The 23,644-nt window shown below is 48.6% G+C and overlaps 1 protein-coding gene across 3 annotated transcripts in view; it reads left to right on the top strand.

Moving 5' to 3' along the window:
* setbp1 (SET binding protein 1) overlaps nt 1–23,644 on the top strand; it is a 395,470-nt gene that overhangs the window by 146,935 nt on the left and 224,891 nt on the right. The window lies entirely within an intron of this gene.

The raw sequence follows: 23,644 nt of genomic DNA, 5'->3' as shown, positions 1-23,644 counted from the left end.
TATTACAAATATTCTTCCCCAGAGGATCCCTCACTACAAGATTATTAATTAACCAAATTACACAAGTCAGGATCTAAAAGAGTCTCTTCTCTGGTTGGTTCCAATGTGTTCTCATTTCTACTTGGTTCTCAAACATTGTCTCCATGAACTCATCCTCCAGACTACTTTAGCTAATTTGATTTGTCCAGCCTTTATGAAGATTAAGCTTCTCCTTGATTATTAAATTGCCTTTTTTACAAGCTTCTCTTATTTCTTGATTAATACTCTGTCCAACAGTATGAACTGCCAGCAACATTTTCTGATACTTGTTATTTTTTACCTTAATGTTTACTCATTCTACTTACTGTTCATCCAAACCAAAATCCTTTGTCATAACTGTCCTTCTGCCATTCTTTACTATAGGGACACACCTTCCTCAGCCCAGGCCTTTTTCCCGTTCTGCCTACCTTTTTGAAACGTCAAGTACCGTGGAATATTTAGGGGCTGGATTCTCCGATTTTGTGGCTATGTCCAGAGCATGTGTCTAGTCTTACGCCCAAAAATCGGCGGCTCTCCCGCACCTATGCTCCGCCCGGTGGAGGGCTAGCAGCCGCACCAGGTAAAGCCCCCTGCTTTACCTGAAGATACGGATGGAGAATTGCTGGGTCCGTGGCCGCACATGCGCACGCGGTGACGACGGCGCCGGCCGTACGTGAGCCCAGCCTGCCTGATAGTGTCTCCCAGTAACCCTCTCTCCACCCCCGGACCACCCCCACCAGCCCTCCTGCCGAAGCCCCCCTGGGCCAGCGGAACCCGCTCCCCTCCCACCCCACCCCCGACTATGGCGGAGCTGGACACAGTCCACAGCCGCCACGCGAGGTTGACGAAACCTCAGAGCACACACGGCCCACGCCATTGGGAAGTCGGCCCACCGGGAGCGTAACATCGGGGGCGAGCCTTCAGGTGACGTCCTGGGGCCGTCCCAACAGCCTGCGGCATACTCACCGTTTTGGAGGGGGCGGAGCATCTGAAAGATGGCTTTGCCCCCGATTTCGACGTCAAAATGGATTCTCTCGCCAATTGCTAAATGCGATTTCGGCGTCGGCAATCAGAGAATCCAGCCCTTAGTACTCGACTCGCTCACTATGCAACTTCATCTCTGTGATGGCTATTACAATTACTGCAAGATTTGCCTACAAAACAACAGTTGTTTTAAAGTAATTTAATTATCTTAAGTTGCTTATTAGTGTTGTATGGTACTATATAAATTCTATGAGTAATACAAATGCTGCCGACAATTATCTTTGTGCCCAAAATAGTGCTGTCAGGAATGTTCCAATGTATCAAGCCACAGAAATCCTGCATATCCCTCATATTAGTTACAGATGTGTTTCAAGTTGAAACGAGTTACCTCTTGTACAATGCAGTGCAACATTAATGGTAAAAATGCCAATGTTTTATGGTTTACAGCACAATTGTGAGGTATTAATACTGTAAAACATCTGCTGGAAGCTCTTTAGCCCACTGGTGACATTTGCAAGTTTGCAGTATGAATTGAGAATAGAATTGAGAAAGTCCTTGGATGAATGAGGCTGTTTCTATCTAAAGCAGCAAGGATACTGTGGAATAAATATCAATTAGTTTTGTTTTCAAACCAAAGTTAAAGTTTGTTTGATAAAAGGAACTAATTCATTATTCAGCAACATCTGGCTCTAATATTTCATACGTTTTCACCAGGAATTTTGAAAAAGAGGAAAGCAGAAAAAAGGTAATTTTTAAAAAAATGTTAAGAGCACATGTTTGAACATTGCAAAATGGAAAGCTATTCATTTGGTTTGAAAGAGAATTGGAACATATTTTCATCGTGCTATTTAGTATATACTTCAAATATTTCATTCACTGGAAACCAAATGTTGTCATAGCAACTGGAGTGGTTGCTGGGTAGAGTTTTGTCATGCAGAAGAAGAGGAGAATGTATGAATAAATCTGCTTTGCTGCCAACATGTCATTCACTTTTGCATGCCAGTGAGTGAGTACCCGGTGAGAGTTTTTATACTGCGTGGGGGGTTGTCTTGAAAGGTGAAAAATTGACAGTGTTGAAGGATTAGTTGAAAATACTTTTTCATTTTACTTTTAAAACTATTTTACTAATTGTACTCGGGAAAGTTTGTTTTCACTACAAGTTGCATGCTGTGTTTTGGACCTTTTTCCATACTGTAAATGCATCAGCATTTTTCTAAGATGGTAATGGGGCGATTCTCCGAGCCCCGCGCCGGGCCAGAGAATTGTCGCAACTGCGCCCCGACGCCGGCGCGTGATTTTCCGAGGTGCAGCGAATCGGTGCCATTTGCGGCGGCGCGTTGGGTGCGGGGCCGCCGATTCTCCGGCCGGATGGGCCGAGCGGCCGCGCCGATACGACAGAGTCCCACCAGCGCCGTTCACTCCTGGTCACTGCCGGTGGCAACTCTGCGGGAACGGCCTGTGGGGTGGGGAGGGGGGCTCCTTCACCGGGGGGGCCTCCAATGGGGTCTGGCCCGCGATCGTGACCCACCGATCGGCGGGCCGGCCTCTTTACCCCCCAGGACTACTTTCTGGCACGGCCGTCCCCTGAACATCGACTCCATCTTGAGTCGGGGCCGGCGCACTAAAGAAGTCCCCCGTGCATGCGCGGGTTGGCGCGGCGCCCATTTGGCGCCGCTAAAGGAGGTTGAAGCGGCGAGAACCGCCCCAGCGCCGTATGTAACCGGGCCCGCTTCACGCCGTTGTGAAACGTGACGGCGTTCACAACGGCGCAAACTCTTGGGCCCAATATTGGAGAATTGTCCCCAATGTTTTCCAGATTGGAACAGTTAGATCATTTGTTTCTATGCATACCACCAATCTAAATTAAATTGCATTGTACCTTTCCAGACACTTGCTTGTTCTCAATAAAATTTAAGTTTTAATTTCTGATTGCGATGTAGCAAGAGACGCAGATGCGAAACATTCTATCATCCACTGATGAGGCAAAGCTAACCGTGCCTGATACAAAACGGTGATTTCTGTAGCTTCCGCTGTGTTACGTAATTATATCATTCTGATATGATTTAGGAACTATATGTTCATGCGTTGATGCTAACTTTGGTTGGCTCTTAATTCCTTGCTCGTTGTGTCTTTACTTAATTTGCTCTGTTTCTATAACCTTTGCTCTAGAGTCGCCAGGTATCTTTATACCTCCATGAGGTTCAAGTTCAAGTGCTGATCAATAACTCAATACACCAGTTAGTAAGATTCAAATCAATGCACATTTATTATACAGTCAATAACTACCCATGCATAAAACTCTACTTGCTAGACTATCTCTAACACTATAGGCCTATACTTAGCTTGGAACTGGCCCACCAGGTCAGGGGAACAAATGGCCTTTCGTTCAAGTTCTGAGTCTGTAGGATTCAAAGCTGGAATAGACTGGTAGCTAGGAGCGCCTATCTCGTAGCGTGCGTTGACTGGAGACTTACTTGGTTGATGCAGCGTCTAAGCAGTTCACTGTCAAGGGTTGGTTCGCGTTGCTGAGTGACCCTGCCAAGAAGGACGATTTGAACTTGGGGTCTCTACTTTATAGTCCCCAGGGTCTTTGCGCCGTTCGGGGCGGACCCCGGAACTCGTTCCAAGTGATTGGACTACGTTCCGATCACTTGGGTCGATTTATCCAATACTGGAGCGGTTCCCTGATCGCTGGGCGGTCCCTAAATGTCCGTTGGCCTTCCTTTGTCTTGGCTCCTGCTGGCGCCGAGGAGTCTGGCTTGGCCGTATTCACCTTAAATGTTTCGATTAGAACATAGAACATACAGTGCAAAAGGAGGCCATTCGGCCCATCGAGTCTGCACCGACCCACTTAAGCCCTCATTTCCACCCTATCCCCATAACCCAATAACCCCTCTTAACCTTTTTTGGGCACTAAGGGCAATTTATCATGACCAATCCACCTAACCTGCACGTCTTTGGACTGTGGGAGGAAACCGGAGCACCCGGAGGAAACCCATGCAGACACGGGGAGAACATGCAGACTCCGCACAGACAGTGACCCAGCACGGAATCGAACCTGGGACCCTGGCACTGTGAAGCCACAGTGCTAAACACTTGTGCTACCATGCTGCCCCTTGTTCCCGGGAATTGCTCATTAGTATGCAGATGGCTGTTCGTTTCAGTGCTGACTGGGTTTCTGCAAGTTCTAATACACAGGAAACTTTGCACCTGCTTGTTTCTCCTGGCTTGACAGAATTTCCCTGCATCCTTTGCGGATCTCCATTTTAAGTCGGGAAGTGGCCAACCCAGGTGTTAATACACACAAGTACCCAGTGTGTGACGACACTTGCTACTGCACTATAGACTGTTTATGGGACCAACAACATCTAAATTTGCCGCACATGGTGAGATCTGAGAAATATATTTGATGAATCTTCAGCATTTGAGTCTAAACGTGTGATTATTTCAAACTCCTGGGAACCATAAGACAAAACTGGTTGTACTATTCAGGCAAAGGGGGTGGGGAACCCTGTTTGCACACAAGAGGATCTTGATCAAACGGCATGTAAAGATAAAATCCCAGATCCTTCGCTCCAGTTGACCACGCTTGAGGGAAAATGGGCCAGAGAATTGGAATACAGTATTAAGTTGTATTTACAACCCTGGATTGTGCTCCGACACTTTGGATTGCTGAATTGTGATGGTTCATTAAATGGAAGCTGGATTAAACTGGACTGCCAGCCTAGATTACGCACTCAAGGTCTACTATAGAGCCAAAACATGCAACCTTTTGACCCACAGATGAGAGTTCAACGAATGAGCCAAGTTAGCAGTCATCTTGTTGCTCTTACTGCATTTTGAACATAGGATATGGAGCTAAAATTATACTTTTATGTTATAAAAGTTTTATATTACAAAATACTTTTATATTATAAAAGCGGCTTTGACAAAGCGTCATCTGGACTCGAAAAGTTAGCTCTTTTCTCTCCCTACAGATGCTGCCAGACCTGCTGAGATTTTCTAGCATTTTCTCTTTGGATACTTTATATTAGTTGATTATGCTGTCATTATATTTGGGAAAGTCACATCGAAGTTATGTTTCTGTTTAAGCATGGAGGGACTATGTCCAAACCATGTTATTACTTGCTATGAGTTTTGGTAATTGTACAGTAATAGACCATACAGCCACGAATATGCAGCCAGATGGTTCTGGCTATAATTGTATACAAGTGTCCACAGCAATTCTTGATGGGTAATTTTTAGTAATTGTATATTGTTAAACTGTGGTACTACAAATGTGCTGGATAAAACTTTTATTAGAGGGTCAAATGGAGGTCAGAGTAAATCATTGAGTTTGGTCTCAATTTGTCGTTCTGAGTCTCTGGAATTATTGTTTGGAGCTGACACCAGTGCAACCAGAACTAATCTTAGGTTTAGTTCCTATCTGGTGTAATTTGGGTTTGTCTTATAATAATCTGATTGTAAACTGACAACTTAAATCTCAACAAATTTCTGCTACTCAAGCATTGTTTCCCTATTTCAGCTTTTGCCAGCCTTTTCTCATATTTCCATCTTGTACTGAGCAGCACGAGAAAAAAAAATAATTCTTGCATGTTCACTAGAGTTGGTCAATAGTGCAGTGGCTGTGAATGTTTTGGTGAAGTGATTCAGGCAAAGTGCATCAGGCAACATCTTGGGGCTTCTCCATGTCCCAAAATGTTTTTCTACCCAGTGAAGGAATCTAGGCTGAGTTCATTGAGGTCCCAACAATCCTAATCAAATTCAGGCTATATAATGAGCTGAATTTCCCCAGTTCCGTGGAGATGTGTTTAGAGGCAGAATCAGGAGCAAAATTAGAGATCTAGAGTTGGGCGGCTCCCTGTTGTGATCCCACCATGAAGCCATCTTTCCAAAGATGAGGTCTAACTGCCATTGGCTATTTACCTGGCAGCGACAGGCAGCTAATTTGGCTCAATCTTTGGGGTTCAAATCGGTCACGCCAGTGGGATCTTCCTGACAGTGGATGGGTTCCTGGTGGCAGCAGACCACTTGTGGGGAACCTCCTTTATGTTCACTCTTTCCCCTCCCTGCCCTTCTAGAGCCATGATTGCCAGAGAGCCACCCCTGCAGTCACAGTTCCTCAACATTGATGGTTTGATAGCTGTGGCAACACATATTTTATGCAGTTATAATTCCTCAGAGGGTATTTTACACTGTTATAAATCCTCAGACGGTATTTTACACTGTTATAAATCCTCAGAGGGTATTTTACACTGTTATAATTCTTCAGAGGGTATCTGCATCTTGAGGCACCTTTTACTCCTATCTACATTGCCAACACCCGCCTCTTTCCGTGGGGCTACCAACCAGATATATTTGTCTGCAGGTTTTCTGGTCCACCACTGTCTCCATAATAGGATGGGGCACTTGGAACCAGCTTCATAACCTGCTGTCTTCAGGAAGATTGTGACCAATGCCCCATTGTGGCTATTTTGGGGTTTCTGACTCCGAATTGAGCCTATATTTGGTGTTCCCATGATTTTAATGAAATCTAGCACTAATTGCTGGAACAATGCTCTGTAAGTGCTGAAGGTGAAGTCCTATTTACTTTTTTTTCTGTTCAGTTGTTCTAGAAATCCACTGGTAAAAAAACCTGTTCTACAGTGCTGAATTCCTTCCCAAACTCCATTCCCACCAGAAAAGCTGCCGTTTATGTGCTTTTGAACGAATCCAACTTGGGAAACTTTACATAGTGCGCTATGGGCATCTGGGCAGCTCTTCAATATTATGAGAAGCCGACCTTGCATTATTGGGCAGGTGGTACTGCACGGGCAGGAAGGATTCAGTATTAACTCACTTACAAACTCAGTTGATATATTTGTCGGACATTTATTGAATAACATAAAAAAGCAGGTCAAACACTGAATTGAGATGCTGCCGCAGAGAATTGGGAGACAATACGCTGAATTAGCTGACATAATTTGAAATACTGACCATCAAATGTATTCCTGAGTCTCATCATCACTAACTTTGTATGAACCCCTGTTGAATTTTATTTTCTGAAGAACATTTTTGAATGTTCTCCAAAAGCATTTTTTAGTAGCTCAGGTAAGCAACATTCTGGGTTTTTTTTGAGGTTTTTCTGTAGCCCCTGGCCATGGGTAACATAGATGAACAAGGGCCAAAGTAATTATTTTTATGGTTGGAATTTGGCTACTCTTTCGATATCTTATAATTGGTCAATTCTCTTGAACTGAAGCTCATTTCACTTTTGAGAATGATTTTTAAAATGTGTACCATTAACACACAATGATCACCGCTAAATCGTGAGATAAAGCTCAAGGATGGTCTCAGTCAGTGTTTCTCGATGATGAGAGCCAGATATCCTAATAGTTTCTCTGTTTCAGGACCATTCGCAGAAACACTGCAATATGCTGGACCATGGACTGATGAGAAGCACAAAGTGAGTTTCTGATTTCAGTCATGACAATTGAGAGAAAAACAACTGAAGGATAACCTATTTTTTAAAATATAGATTCAGAGTACCCAATTCATTTTTTCCAATTAAGGGGCAATTTAGCATGGCCAATTCATCTCCCCTTCACATCTTTGGGTTGTAGGGGCGAAACCCACGCAAGAGAATAACCTATTTTAAACTCTTTCACTGTCTGCATGTAAACTCAAATAACCCTCATTCCTTACAGCATTGAAGAATAAAAGGAAAGTAAACTGCATTAAATGCCAGCCCAGTCAGTATGCCACAGCCTGGCAGGTCATGAATGGAACTCCAAAGGCACATGGAGCAAACAAGTTTGCTGAAAGGCTGAAGATAAAGAAGAGCTCTATCACTAATGGCCCCCAGGCCATATTTTGATTATAACTGATATAGTTGGACAGTCTACAAATTGTGCTGCAGTTGAGGTCGTAGTTATACTTTACTGGCCAGCTACCCTGGTATAAGTGCAGTTATTGGATACATTTAAACGAGTGGTTTTTCACACATGTCGCCTATGTGTTAGGTTTTCCTATGTGACTCCAGTGTATTTTCTCCCATATCACACAGTATATTGAAGAATGGTCGGCATAATGAGCATTTTCTACTTGTTAGATTTTGTGAATGCTCCCTTTACATTTGTAGAAAGGAAAATTTGAGCATTGCATATGTGTTGAAAAAAGAATTTTTTTTAACCTTCCACAATTTTGCAAAAATGGTGTATATGAGAGGTTAAAATTAGTGAATAATTTCCTGAGGTGACTTCAATCCCTGTCAGCTTAATTTCACCATTGCTGACTTTCAGGCTACAGAGAGTTGAGGCCCAGCTTTAAATTCCAAATTCCTGGCTCAATGATCTCTTAATGTGAAGTCGAGACAGAAGACGGGGAGGGTAAAGTCGGGACAGAGGAAGGGGACGGGGAGGGTGAAGTTGGGACAGAGGAAGGGGACAGGAAGGGTGAAGTCGGGACAGAGGAAGGGGATGGGGAGGGGAGGGGATGGGGAGGGTAATGTCTTACCCATCAGCTGGGAGCCTATGGGAGCCCTGCATCGCCTCCTCCTTGAAGGCCTGCATATTAAATGCCAAACAGGCAATTAAGCAGCCTGCTCTGGATGATGGGTCCTGAGTGCAGGGTTGAGCCATGGGAGGGGAGGGGTATTGGCAGCAAGGGAAAACGATGCTTTTCAGCAAGGCCACTCCTTCTCGATGGCAGATTCCTTTGATCAGGTACAGAGTGCCTGACAGCAAGAGACGTTGTGAGTCCAGAAGCAAACCTGACAAGAATTTGCTCTTTTGGCTTCTTGTGTGTCGACTTCCTCACCTGCTGCTGGTCGAATACCAGTGGCAGCTGAATGAGGCCAATTGGTGTGCAATTAATGCCCTATGAGCCTCCCTGCCCTTGACTTAATTGGGGTAGAGACCAGAAGGCAGTGGTGTACCCATCAGGCACCCTCCCATCCGAAATGACCCCCCTACCTGCAAGCGTGCCCCTGGGGAGACAAGGGGCTTTAAACTCTTCCCACTATCTACTGCCCAATAGCAGAACCATGGTAGTAGGTGCTAATTGGCCAGAGGAGGACAAAATAAGTTTTAGAAAATTACTTCTGTCAGAATGCTTTGTTTTGAGGAACAGTCAGCACAAGATACAAAAGGAATCATTGAGCCTCCCACTGGATGCAGTGTAACCCCCCCCCACCCCGCCAGATTGACTCTGTGCCACAACCTTTCTATTGGCTCCAGACCCCACCAGCCATTGATTGTTGAGGAGCATTTTGGAAGGGCTAATGCAGGTAGGGAATATACAGTGAATGGTAGAACCCTCAAGAGTATTGAAAGTCAAAGAGATCTAGGAGTACAGGTCCACAGGTCATTGAAAGGGGCAACACAGGTGGAGAAGGTAGTCAAGAAGGCATACGGCATGCTTGCCTTCATTGGCCGGGGCATTGAGTATAAGAATTGGCAAGTCATGTTGCAGCTGTATAGAACCTTAGTTAGGCCACACTTGGAGTATAGTGTTCAATTCTGGTCGCCACACTACCAGAAGGATGTGGAGGCTTTAGAGAGGGTGCAGAAGAGATTTACCAGAATGTTGCCTGGTATGGAGGGCATAAGCTATGAGGAGCGATTGAATAAACTCGGTTTGTTCTCACTGGAACGAAGGAGGTTGAGGGGCGACCTGATAGAGGTATACAAAATTATGAGGGGCATAGACAGAGTGAATAGTCAGAGGCTTTTCCCCAGGGTAGAGGGGTCAATTACTAGGGGGCATAGGTTTAAGGTGAGAGGGGCAAAGTTTAGAGTAGATGTACGAGGCAAGTTTTTTACGCAGAGGGTAGTGGGTGCCTAGAACTCACTACCGGAGGAGGTACTGGAAGCAGGGACGATAGGGACATTTAAGGGGCATCTTGACAAATATATGAATAGGATGGGAATAGAAGGATACGGACCCAGGAAGTGTAGAAGATTGTAGTTTAGTCGGGCAGTATGGTCGGCACGGGCTTGGAGGGCCGAAGGGCCTGTTCCTGTGCTGTACATTTCTTTGTTCTTTGTTCTTTTGAGTGTTCTCATGGCAATTGTGGATCCCGCCACACAATTTCTGCTCCCAGTCTTGGATGAGACTCTGGATTTATTCATTTAAATGAGGTCTGGCTGTTGAAATCCACTTTTAATTGAAGCCAATCTCTCTCCTTGTATCTCCGATGAAGTAGGGGCAATTATCTGAGGTTACAGAAGATTGCAAAGGTATGTCACGAACAATGATTTTGGCTTATCCATCATAGACTTCTTTGTCAATTGAATGACAGAAAATTTGGAAGGGCTTGATTGCGTGCTCCCACCATCTTACCTGGGTGCCATATTGAAAAGGTGCCCAACAATACTGACCCACTGTTGAAGAAAGAAGGTGGACCTCTTGAAAAGGATCAATCCCCAGGAACACTCTGAGGTTGCAAGATGGACCTCATCGCTGACATTAAAGCTAGAAGATCCACCTGATAGATGCTCCCCCACATACTGCTGTCATTTTCCAGGGTCCAGGGTTACTGGCAATCTCCCCATTCTTGCCACTACCTCCCATTCTGAAGGAAAGAAGAAAATGAGAAAAAAAATTAGAAGACAAGATAGCAACAACACAAATGTAGCAAAAATAGTCCATATTCTTTGCCATAGTGCGCAAAAAACATTAGGAGTGGACTATTAATTTCAATTTAATTGGTGCCCTTTTATAAAAATTGTGCAAGTCTTTCAGTGCCAAATCTCCTGGCAAAAAGGGCAGATGAATGATCTGAATTTAGGAAAGTGTGGATTTCACACATTGTGCACGATTTATTGTCCAACAAAAGATTCCTGTTGTGGGCAGATTTGGTGGCTGGAATGATTCGCTATCGAACAAGACTCTGTTATTTACCCCACTGAGGCCACACTTAACTGCATTTCCTGCACTGAAATGGCGCCCGATCCTTTGATCGCCCACTGCGACCCCCGAACCTCCCAAACCTATTTGTTGGGGAGTTCTTGAGCCCACTGCACCCCGCCAGATGCGTGGCAAGCCAGGTAAGTGTTGCAAGAGGCCTCTCGCGGGATTTACCATTCAGGACGCGATGCGGCCGTCAGATTGCGCCCTTGAAAAAAAACCTCTCTTCTTCCCTCTGGAAACTGACATGGTGAATGTGGCTTTACCTGATGCCTCAATCAAGGTCAGAAAAGAGACAATTGCAAGCACAATCCCAGTTTTCACTGATGAATGGCAGCATGTTGGAAATGGGAAAAAGCTGCAGCATCCCTAAAATTGCTGTAATATGCTCATACAAATTGCTCTTGATTTATGCAATTTGGAGAAAATTCACTTTCTCCTTCCCTCATGGAGTGGAGTGCTTATTTAGAAGATATGACATCAATGCTTTTAATTGGCTTCATGATGCTTTATCACAGAATGAAGAATATCCGGCAGGTGGTGTGATGCATCTTCAAACTAACACCATTCATATGCATCGTATGTGGCCTAGCGCTCTGCACAGTGGCAAAATTCCAGGACTGACAAAAAAGGAATGTGTTTCAAGCAATTATATTCTTTATATCCTGTTGCCTTCACAATATAAGTCTTGTCACATAACATCACCAGCTTTGTATTATAGTAAGCTTATGGAAAATTGCTTATGCCGAGATTTTCTTTTTGAAAGAAAAAATTTGTTGGATGCCATGAGTGTTGCAAATCTTTCCATCTGAGAGTTATTGCATGTCTTTTGTTCATTCATATGTGGAAGCAGAGTTTTAATTAAAGTCTTGTAACTTGTTGAAAGTTGGATTGCTTCAGCTCTTTTATGTGGTAAGACTGTGCCCATCCCTTCAGCATTTATGTAAATAGAATTCACAAAAGCCAGCCTTGGCATGCGCAGGCGCGCAACAATGGTTTTCAGGTAAAGATTACGTTTTGCTCTGATGCTTTTCGCTTGCCAGTATTTCCTCATACATGTCACTCAATGTATCTCACCCCACCCTACCTTTTGTGTGTTGGCATGAGAACAAATTAAGTTATGTACATTTTTTTGAAACAATAATCACAACAGATAGCACGTGTATTGCCATTTTTGCATTCATTATATCATTGTAAATTAGGCTAGCCAACTAACGGGAGGGGAGCGGAGGGGAGGGAGTGGGAAGGGAGGAGGAGGGATGGGGAAGAGGGGAGTTGGGGAAGAGTGCGGCATGGGGGAGGAGGGGAAAATGGTTGCAGGCGGATGGGGAATGGGGTTGAGGGAAAGTGGGCAGGCAGAATGGGAGGAGGGAAAAAGAAGGGGAGGAGGGAAAGAAGGAAGGAGAAAGGGGAGGAGGGGACAGGGGAGGATGGAAAGGGAGTAGTGGCATAGGGATGGATGGAGGGGGAGGAGCAGAGAGAGAGGGAAGGGATGGGGAGATGGGAGAGCGCTGAAGGAGTGGGGAGTGGGGGAGAGGGATTGGGCAGGTGGAGTGAGGAGGGAAGGAGGATTGGAGGAGATGGGGTGAGGGTGGAGGGAGTGAGGTGGGGAAGGACGAGTGGAGGGAGGGGTAGAGGGAGGGGGGAGGAGTGGAGGGGAAAGTGTCGGTGAGGGGAAAAGGGAGGAGAAGGGAGGTGGTGACAGTGTCAGGGTATAGATTGGTAAAGAAGTGGCATGTTTGTCGAAGTCCTTAAGGGATGACTTTGAAAAATTTCTGTTCTATTTTTTTGAGTTGGAATTATTTGATACCCTGCATGCACATTGGGGGCGATTCTCCGATATGGAGCCCAAGTGTTCGAGCCGTCGTGAACGCCGTCGCGTTTCACGACGGCACAAACTGGGCCCTGGTACGACCGATTCTTGCCCCCACAGGTGGCCAGCACGGTGCTGGAGCGTTTCACGCCGCTCCAGCCTTGGCGCCGCGCCAACCCGCGCATGCTCAGTTGGGCCACGCCAACCTGCGCATGCGCGGGGGACTTCTTTAGCGCGCCGGCCCCGACTCAACATGGAATTGTGTGGCGGCGTCATGGCACGGTTGCGGCGATTCTCCGGCCCGACATGGGGCTCGGAGAATCGCCCCCATTATATTTGTGTATATTATTGATGTTATGTAGGTAGTCACATGCAGAAACTTCCATTTTTGTGAATTATTTAATATGTTGGTTTGGCTATTAATCCAAGTGTGAAAATTAAGCTTCATGCTTGATCAAATCTTGAATTATTTTAAGTAATGCAGTGGGTTGTGCTTTTTCCTCTCTTCCTGAAGCACATCTCGGCTGCAAATGCAAAAATAAGGCACAGAGCACAGCAGAGCTATGAGGAGAATTGATGAGAGGAGGGAATTAGAAAGTCAGGATAAACGTAAACCAGTGCCAACAAGAGATGTAATGGCATGAAAATGGAACCTCCTGCCACACAAACATTTTCACTTTCAACAGCTCCTGTTAAAGGGTGAAAATGCAGAGCGCTAGGAGCTCTTAGTAATTATACTGATAGATATTAGGCATAAGCATGGAAGCTTGTTATGCTGTATTTTCCTTTGGTGTGTTTGGCTCGGTTGTTTCGGGAAAAAAAGCCAAAATATGTAGATTTTCAATCCAAATTCCTCACGAACACATCTGCTGATCTATGAACAGCAAACAGAAAGCAATATATGGGTTATTCAACATTCAGAAAGATTCTATTGATAGCAAACTCTAGCAGGCCTACAGCTAGAACTGTCCTTGCTTAATCAGGCTATGGTTTCCTGAAGCAGCTTGTGTCAGCATTACACGTGTAGAAATGGAGACTAATGAATTATGTAGTGGGAAATACAGGATGTTCAAATGAAATGCTCTGCTTAAATTTACAGAATTAAGTTCTGCATCTGCTGTAAATTTAAACAGGGATTCTGCAGCAAGGTGTCATATTTCCCCACTCCAAATACTGTCATTAATGCCTTTCCCCTTTCACTTCAGCACTGTGTATTAATAGTAAATTGGATGGTATCCTTGTGATACACAAATAATGATAGTTGACATGACCTTTTCATAATGTCATCGGAGCTGAGCATAATGTGACATTAAATGTCACCTCATTTGAATACTAGGGACTGATTGGTTGAACGATCTCTCGAGTGTAGCTGAGCTTGATTTGATTGTTGTGAGGATTTCTCAATGATGCCATTGACAGTTTAACATCCTGACTTCAGCTGCGGAGGGAGGTTACAAGGAGCTTTGGAATTGTGTGGAGTTTTTGCTTAGATCTATCCTGGGGTTTTATCCAGCTTGACTTTCATTTGTAAGTCACTACCAGTTTTTGGTGCAGATGGCAGCTGACAATGTGCTGCCTGTGTTCTTTTTATAAATTTAGAGTACCCAATTAATTTTTTCCAATTAAGGGGCAATTTAGCGTGGCAAATCGACCTACCCTGCACATCTTTGGGTTGTGGGGGCAAAACCCACGCAAATACAGGGAGAATGTGCAAACTCAACACGGACAGTGACCCCAGAGCCAGGATCGAACATGGTACCTCAGCGCCGTGAGGCACCAATGCTAACCACTGCGCCACCGTGCTGCCCATGCTGCCTGTGTTTTACACGCGACACTAGCCAAGAGAATTAACAAAAGTGGCATTGTTAGAAGGGAATGTGATTGTGAGCATGACCTAAATTGCCAAAACTACCTCGTCAACCTGTGGCATTTGTCTCGATATTGCGTTGTTTAAAAGGTCTAGTCTGCAGCGAGAATGGCTTGCATTTGTGGTAGGGATAATGGTGAGGGGATCAGTGCTCACCATGATTGAGGCATTAATTGGACAGAAATCACTGAGTTCTGACATTCGTGAAGTTATGCAGCCTCTTCCAGATTGTCAGGACCCTGGACCTGGAAGCCCGCTCCCCTTTCCTGCAGATCCTATTTTTGCCAGTAGAAGAAAGGGGTTAGGATGTGACGAGCATATTGGGAAACTCAAACCTAGCTGGGCCATTTGACCTTGCTGCTGAATGCAAACAGACCCCGTTTATGCTGGAGCATGGTCCGTTTCTGCAGTGCGTGACCCAGGATTTTTAATAGTAGGCATGAATACTCTTAAAAAGCGGACAAGGGTCCGGGTGCGGCGATGACCAGCTGAGTCGCACGTTTCGGCAGCTCCCTGTGAAACGGACTTTTGGGCTCTTGATAGGAGCCCCAACGGCAATTTTAACGGCTGAAAACACCGTGCGGTAAACCAGAAGGGTGTTCCCCCTGGACACGGATGGAAAAAGGAGAGGAAAGTGGCCGGATTGCAGCGGATCCTTTGGAACAACGGCAAGGAAGGCAAGCAGAAACCAAGATGGCGTCGGAAGGTGGCAGTTTCATATGGGGCCCTGAACAACAAGAGTTTTTGAAACGCTGCGTGGAGGAGATAAAAAAGGAAATGAAGAAAGAGTTGTTGGCCCCGATATTACAGGCGATTGAAGGGCTGAAAGAGGAACAAAAGACCCAGGAGCAGGAGCTTCGGGTCGTGAAGGCGAAAGCAGCAGAGAATGAAAACGACATACAGGGCCTGGTGGTGAAGTCGGAGATACAGGAGGCACACCAGAAACGATCTGTGGAGAGGTTGGAGGCACTGGAAAATAACGCAAGGAGGAACAACTTGAGGATTCTTGGCCTTCCTGAAGGTGTGGAGGGGGCGGACGTCGGGGCATATGTGAGCACGATGCTGCACTCGTTAATGGGAGTGGAGGCCCCGACGGGTCCGTTGGAGGTGGAGGGAGCATACCGAGTTATGGTGCGAGGACCGAGAGCAGGAGAAGCTCCCAGAGCCATAGTGGTGAGATTTCTCCGTTTTAAGGATAGAGAAATGGTCCTGAGATGGGCGAAGAAAACTCGGTGTAGTAAATGGGAGAACGCGGTGATCCGTGTCTATCAAGATTGGAGTGCGGAGGTGGCGAGAAGGAGGGCGAGCTTTAATCGGGCCAAAGCGGTACTTCACAAAATAAAGATAAAGTTTGGAATGCTGCAACCGGCAAGACTGTGGTTCACATATCAAGAGAGGCACCACTACTTTGAGACGGCGGATGAAGCGTGGACTTTTATTGTAGAAGAAAAATTGGAATGATTGGACTACGAAAATGAACGTTTGGACAAAGTGGTGGGACGAGTGGGGGGGGGGGGGGGCGAAGAGGGATTGTATGATTAATCCTGCGGTATGGTAACTTTTCTTTCTCCCACAGGTGGTGATGGGGGGCGGTGGGGAGGGAGAGGAGATGGGGCGTTGGCCATGGGAGGCGGGGCCGAGGGAGAGGCGCGGGCTTGGTTCCCGCGCTATGATAATTATGGCGGGAATAGAGAAGCAGGAAGGAGGGGGCGCCGCACGGGGCGAGCCGTGATCACGGGGGGAAGCCGAGGTCAGCCAGAGTTTGTTGACTTCTGGGAGCAACATGGGGGGAGTAATTACGCTAGCGGGGGGTCTAGCGGGGGGGGGGGGGAGGGGGGAATTACTGGGTTGCTGCTGCTGGGGAAAGGGGGGAGTGGGTGCGGGAAAGGATGGGCGGGGGGGCACCGTCTGGGAGAAATACAGCCGCGTGGGAACTGGGCGAGAAGCTGGAAAAAGATGATGGCTAACCGGCAAGGGGGGGGGGGTGGGAAGCCCCCCAACTCGGCTGATCACGTGGAACGTGAGGGGGCTTAACGGGCCGATAAAGAGGGCACGAGTACTCGCACACCTTAAGAAACTTAAAGCAGATGTGGTCATGTTACAGGAAATGCACCTGAAACTGATAGATCAGGTTAGGTTGCGCAAAGGATGGGTAGGGCAGGTGTTCCATTCGGGGCTGGATGCGAAAAACAGGGGGGTGGCTATATTAGTGGGGAAGCGGGTAATGTTCGAGGCAAAGACTATAGTGGCGGATAACGGGGGCAGATACGTGATGGTGAGTGGCAAATTACAGGGAGAGATGGTGGTGTTGGTAAACGTGTATGCCCCGAATTGGGACGATGCCAATTTTATGAGGCGAATGCTAGGACGCATCCCAGACCTAGAGACCGGAAAGCTGATAATGGGGGGAGACTTTAACACGGTGTTGGAACCAAGGCTGGATAAGTCGAAGTCCAGGACTGGTAGGAGGCCGGCAGCAGCCAAGGTGCTTAAGGATTTTATGGAGCAGATGGGAGGGGTGGACCCGTGGAGATTCAGTAGACCTAGGAGTAAGGAGTTCTCGTTTTTCTCCTATGTCCATAAAGTCTATTCACGCATAGACTTTTTTGTGTTGGGTAGGGCATTGATCCCGAGGGTGAGGGGAACGGAATATACGGCTATAGCCATTTCGGATCATGCCCCACACTGGGTAGACTTGGAGATAGGGGAGGAAACAAGAGGGCGTCCACCCTGGAGAATGGATATGGGACTAATGGCGGATGAGGGGGTGTGCTTAAGGGTGAGGGGATGCATTGAAAAGTACTTGGAACTCAATGACAATGGGGAGGTTCAGGTGGGAGTGGTCTGGGAGGCGTTGAAGGCGGTGGTTAGGGGGGAGCTGATATCAATAAGGACACATAAAGGGAAGCAGGAGAGTAAGGAACGGGAGCGGTTGTTGCAAGAACTTTTGAGGGTGGACAGTCAGTATGCGGAAGCACCGGAGGAGGGACTGTATAGGGAAAGGCAAAGGCTGCATGTGGAATTTGACTTGCTGACCACAGGCACTGGAGAGGCACAATGGAGGAAGGCGCAGGGTGTACAGTATGAATATGGAGAGAAGGCGAGCAGATTGCTGGCACACCAATTGAGGAAAAGGGGAGCAGCGAGGGAAATAGGGGGGGTGAGAGACGAAGATGGAGAGACGGAGCGGGGAGCGGAGAGAGTGAATGAAGTGTTTAAGACATTTTATAAAAAATTGTATGAAGCTCAACCCCCGGATGGGAGGGAGAGAATGATGGAGTTTTTGGATCGGCTGGAAATTCCCAAGGTGGAAGAGCAGGAAAGGATGGGATTGGGAGCACAGATCACGGTAGAAGAAGTGGTGAAAGGAATTAGGAACATGCAGACGGGAAAGGCCCCGGGACCGGACGGATTCCCAGTTGAATTTTACAGAAAATATTTGGACTTGCTCGCCCCGCTACTGACGAGGACCTTCAACGAGGCAAAGGAAAGGGGACAACTGCCCCCGACTATGTCAGAAGCAACGATATCGCTTCTTTTAAAGAAGGAAAAGGATCCGCTACAATGCGGGTCCTACAGACCAATCTCCCTCCTCAATGTAGATGCCAAGGTCTTGGCCAAGGTAATGGCAATGAGAATAGAGGAATGTGTCCCGGGGATGGTTCATGAGGACCAAACTGGGTTTGTGAAGGGGAGACAGCTGAACACGAACATACGGAGGTTGTTAGGGGTAATGATGATGGCCCCACCAGAGGGTGAAACGGAGATAGTAGTGGCGATGGATGCCGAGAAAGCATTTGATAGAGTGGAGTGGGATTATCTGTGGGAGGTGTTGAGGAGATTTGGGTTCGGAGAGGGGTATGTTAGATGGGTGCAGCTGTTGTATAGGGCCCCAGTGGCGAGTGTGGTCACGAATGGACGGGGATCGGCATATTTTCGGCTCCATAGAGGGACAAGGCAGGGATGTCCTCTGTCCCCATTACTGTTTGCACTGGCGATTGAGCCCCTGGCGATAGCGCTGAGAGGTTCCAAGGGATGGAGGGGAATACTCAGGGGAGGAGAAGAACACCGGGTATCTTTATATGCGGATGATCTGCTACTATATGTGGCGGATCCAGCGGAGGGGATGCCAGAAATAATGCGGATACTTGGGGAGTTTGGGGATTTTTCAGGGTATAAATTGAACATGGGAAAGAGTGAGCTGTTTGTGGTGCATCCAGGGGAGCAGAGTAGAGAAATAGAAGACCTACCGTTGAGGAAGGTAACAAGAGACTTTCGTTACCTGGGGATCCAGATAGCTAAGAATTGGGGCACATTGCACAGGCTAAATTTGACGCGGTTGGTGGAACAGATGGACGAAGATTTCAAGAGATGGGATATGGTAGCATTGTCAATGGCAGGGAGGGTGCAGGCAGTTAAGATGGTGGTCCTCCCGAGATTCCTTTTTGTGTTTCAGTGTCTCCCGGTGGTGATCACGAAGGCTTTTTTCAAAAGGATAGAAAAGAGTATCATGGGTTTTGTTTGGGCCGGGAAGACTCCGAGAGGGAGGAAGGGATTCTTACAGCGTAGTAGGGATAGGGGGGGGCTGGCACTACCGAGCCTAAGTGAGTATTATTGGGCCGCTAATATTTCAATGGTGAGTAAGTGGATGGGAGAGGAGGAAGGAGCGGCGTGGAAGAGATTAGAGAGGGCGTCCTGTAGGGGGACCAGCCTGCAGGCTATGGTGACAGCCCCATTGCCGTTCTCACCAAGGAACTATACCACGAGTCCGGTGGTGGTAGCTACACTGAAGATTTGGGGACAGTGGAGACGACATAGGGGAAAGACCGGAGCACTGGGGGGGTCCCCGATAAGAAACAACCATAGGTTTGCCCCGGGGGGAATGGATGGGGGATATGGAATGTGGCAAAGAGCAGGTATAACGCAATTGAAAGATCTATTTGTGGATGGGAAGTTTGCGAGTCTGGGAGCGCTGACCGAGAAATATGGGTTGCCCCAAGGGAATGCATTCAGGTACATGCAATTGAGGGCTTTTGCGAGGCAGCAGGTGAGGGAATTCCCGCAGCTCCCGACACAAGAGGTGCAGGACAGAGTCATCTCAAAGAAATGGGTGGGGGACGGTAAGGTGTCGGATATATATAGGGAAATGAGAGACGAAGGGGAGACTAGGATGGACGAACTAAAAGGGAAATGGGAAGAAGAGCTAGGGGAGGAGATTGAGGAGGGGATGTGGGCAGATGCCCTAAACAGGGTAAACTCGTCGTCCTCGTGCGCCAGGCTAAGCCTGATTCAGTTTAAGGTATTACACAGGGCACATATGACTGGAACACGGCTCAGTAAATTTTTTGGGGTGGAGGATAGGTGTGCGAGGTGCTCGAGAAGCCCAGCGAATCATACCCATATGTTTTGGTCATGCCCGGCACTACAGGGGTTTTGGATGGGGGTGACAAAGGTGCTTTCGAAAGTAGTAGGAGTCCGGGTCGAACCAAGCTGGGGGTTGGCTATATTTGGGGTTGCACAAGAGCCGGGAGTGCAGGAGGCGAAAGAGGCCGATGTTTTGGCCTTTGCGTCCCTAGTAGCCCGGCGCAGAATATTGCTAATGTGGAAAGAAGCCAAGCCCCCGGGGGTGGAGACCTGGATAAATGATATGGCGGGGTTCATAAAGTTAGAGCGGATTAAGTTCGTCCTAAGGGGGTCGGCTCAAGGGTTTACTAGGCGGTGGCAACCGTTCGTCGAATATCTTGCGGAAAGATAGATAGGGGAGAACAAAGAAGGCAGCAGCAGCGGCCCAGGACTTGGGGGGGGGGAGGGATGGGGGGGGGGGGTGGGGGGAGGGGTGTGGCCTGAGACAAGGCAGTTGCCAATTAGGGCTAGTTTTTATTTTTTGTTATTTAATATTTATTTATTTGTTGTTGTTTTTGTTTAAATTTAAAAAAGGTCATTATTATCGGTATTGTTACAATGTTGTGTAAAGGATGCACAATGTACTGTGTTGGTTGACCAAAAATTTTCAATAAAATATTTAAAAAAAAAAAAAAGCGGACAAGGTCTTTTGAATTGTCAAATTGTTTAAACCCCACACCCTTTAAACTTTGGATGAAAAACTGCTGAGTTTTAAAAAATCAGTGCCTTCAGTTTCAATAGCTGTTTGTTGACATAGCCCTAACAGTTACCATTGTAGTATTACTACTGCTTTACAATTTCAGCAGCATATCATTATCACATTGGGCAAGGGGGAGAAGGTGGGCATACGTTCACAGTTTAATTGACAGTTCCAAAAAGCTATTAAGAGATTGGCTGCATTAAGGGGCTATCAAATGGGCCTATATCAATGAGAGTGTTTTTTAATACAGTGAAGTCTGCAATAAATGCTGGATCTTTATTCCATCTCAGCATGGGTCCTGAAGTCTGCCTATATTGATACTGGGTGAGTTGGCATGTAGAGTACTGGTAGATCATCCAGTTCATCCTGCACTGTTAACTGTTGAGCACGTGCTACTTTGTAGAGCATGGACTTCCACATCTAGTAATACAGCGTACTAGGCACCGTTGCATTAATGGCCTCAAGGAATCTGCTGGTATTTATTTGTTTTGATTTCTTATGACTTTAATTCAGACTTCCCATGTCTGTGACATGAATCAGCTGTCTACTTAAATGATCGAGTACCATGGGCGCAATTCTCCGCTCCGACGGCAGAGTGTCGGCGCCGGCGCCAAAACGGGAGTATTTCACTCCGCGGTCGGCGCCTGTTCCGAGACCCCATTCTGCGCCATGCAAGGGGGACGGCGGGAAGCGCGGGGACGCGGCCTCAGAGACGCGGCGCCATGCAATCGACGTGGCGTCGCGTCGCACATAAGGCGACACGAGCGCACAGGCTGCCGATGGAGCAACATGGCGCCACGCCGAGCAGTGCCCGGTTCACCGACCACGACCTGGAGATGCTCCTGGACGCCCTCGAGGAGAGGAGAGGGCGCCTGTACCCTGGACCCGGCCAGAGGGTCCCACCCAATGTGGCCCGGCATCTGTGGAGGGAGGTGGACGCGGCCGTCAGTGCCATTGCGTTGACACCCAGGACTGGCGAGCAGTGCCGCAAAAAGCTCAACAACCTACTGAGGGCAGCCAGGGTGAGTACCCAGCAATGTGCCCATGGCACCTACCCCCCACATGTGTAACACCCACCTCCTCCCCAGGGGGACGGTACAACCACAGCCGTGACCCACATGGCTGCAGCCACCCATACAAGCCGTGTTGGCCGTGTGCCCTGTGCACCCATTCCAACATAGATCCAACTGCATGCATTGGACCGCCTACCAATGCTGTCACCCCCCCCCCCCCTCCAGGAGAAGAGCGGCCATAACCAGCGAGAGCGTGTCTGAAACGGAGGGGGGTGAACCTGACTTGCGGCCCCTCACCGTGCACGAGCAGACGGCACTGACATAGCTGGTGCACCCGAGGACGGGAGACTGCCCATGCCGAGATCGGGGGCGCGCCACCAAGTGAGATCCCCCCCTTGCCTGGCCCCTTTCCCCTCAGCACTCTCCCCTCAGCACTCTCTCCTCTGCACTCTCCCCTCTGCACTCTCCGCTCAGCCCACTCCCCTCAGCACTCTCCCCTCAGCATTCTTCCCTCAGCACACTACCCCCAGCACTCTCCCCTCAGCACTCTCCCCTCAGCACTCTTCCCCTCTGCACTCTCCGCTCAGCCCACTCCCCTCAGCACTCTCCCCTCAGCACTCTCCCCTCAGCCCTTTGTCCTCAGCCCTTACCCCTCAGCACTCTCCCCTCAGCCCTTTGTCCTCAGCCCTTACCCCTCTGCATTCTCCCCTCTGCACTCTCCCCTCAGCATTCTTCCCCAGCACTCTCCCCTCAGCACTCTCCCCTCAGCCCTCTCCCCTCAGCCCTCTCCCCTCAGCACTCTCCCCTCAGCACCCTCCCCTCAGCACTCTCCCCTCAGCCTACTCCCCTCAGCTCTCTCCCCTCAGCCCTCTCCCCTCAGCCCTCTCCCCTCAGCCCTCTCCCCTCAGCCTACTCCCCTCAGCTCTCTCCCCTCAGCCCTCTCCCCTCAGCACTCTCCCCTCAGCACTCTCCCCTCAGCACTCTCCCCTCAGCACTCTCCCCTCAGCACTCTCCCCTCAGCTCTCTCCCCTCAGCTCTCTCCCCTCAGCACTCTCCCCTCAGCACTCTCCCCTCAGCACTCTCCCCTCAGCACTCTCCCCTCAGCACTCTCCCCTCAGCACTCTCCCCTCAGCCCTCTTCCCTTAGCCCTCAGCACTCTCCCCTCAGCACTCTCCCCTCAGCACTCTCCCCTCAGCCCTCTCCCCTCAGCCCTCTCCCCTCAGCTCTCTCCCCTCAGCACTCTCCCCTCAGCCCTCTCCCCTCAGCTCTCTCCCCTCAGCCCTCTCCCCTCAGCCCTCTCCCCTCAGCCTACTCCCCTCAGCTCTCTCCCCTCAGCACTCTCCCCTCAGCCCTCTCCCCTCAGCCCTCTTCCCTCAGCTCTCTCCCCTCAGCACACTACCCCCAGCCGTTTCCCCTCAGCATTCCCCACTCACCCCGTACCGCGACCCACCCCCCCCCTCCACCTGGCGAACCATGATGGTGTATTGTGTGTCGCAGGGCCACGCGGTGACCGACCCGGAGCACCTGGCAGACACAGCCCGCACCCAGCGCCTGGGCGGCCAGCCGACGCAGACGAACCGGGCGCACTTGGCAGACACTGCCCCCGGCCAGCGCCTGGACAGCTAGCTGACGCAGTTCAACCGGGCGCATCAGGCTTACACCGCCCCCGGCCAGCGCCTGGGCGGCCAGCCCGCAGGGACTCTAGCAGTGAAGGGGAGGGCAGCTCCAACAACAGCCCTCCGGCCCAGTTCAGTGATGACATGACGGCCAGGACACCAGCACACAGGGGACAGACAGACACGACACAACGACACAGGACACCAGCACACAGGGGACAGACAGACACGACACAACGACACAGGACACCAGCACACAGGGGACAGACAGACACGGCATGACGACACAGGACACCAGCACACAGGGGACAGACAGACACGACACAAAGACACAGGACCCAA

Source organism: Scyliorhinus torazame, chromosome 3, assembly GCF_047496885.1.
Source record: "Scyliorhinus torazame isolate Kashiwa2021f chromosome 3, sScyTor2.1, whole genome shotgun sequence".
Classification (NCBI taxonomy): domain Eukaryota; kingdom Metazoa; phylum Chordata; class Chondrichthyes; order Carcharhiniformes; family Scyliorhinidae; genus Scyliorhinus; species Scyliorhinus torazame.
Note: the sequence above shows the minus strand (reverse complement) of the source record. Positions and strands in the feature narration are given on the sequence as shown.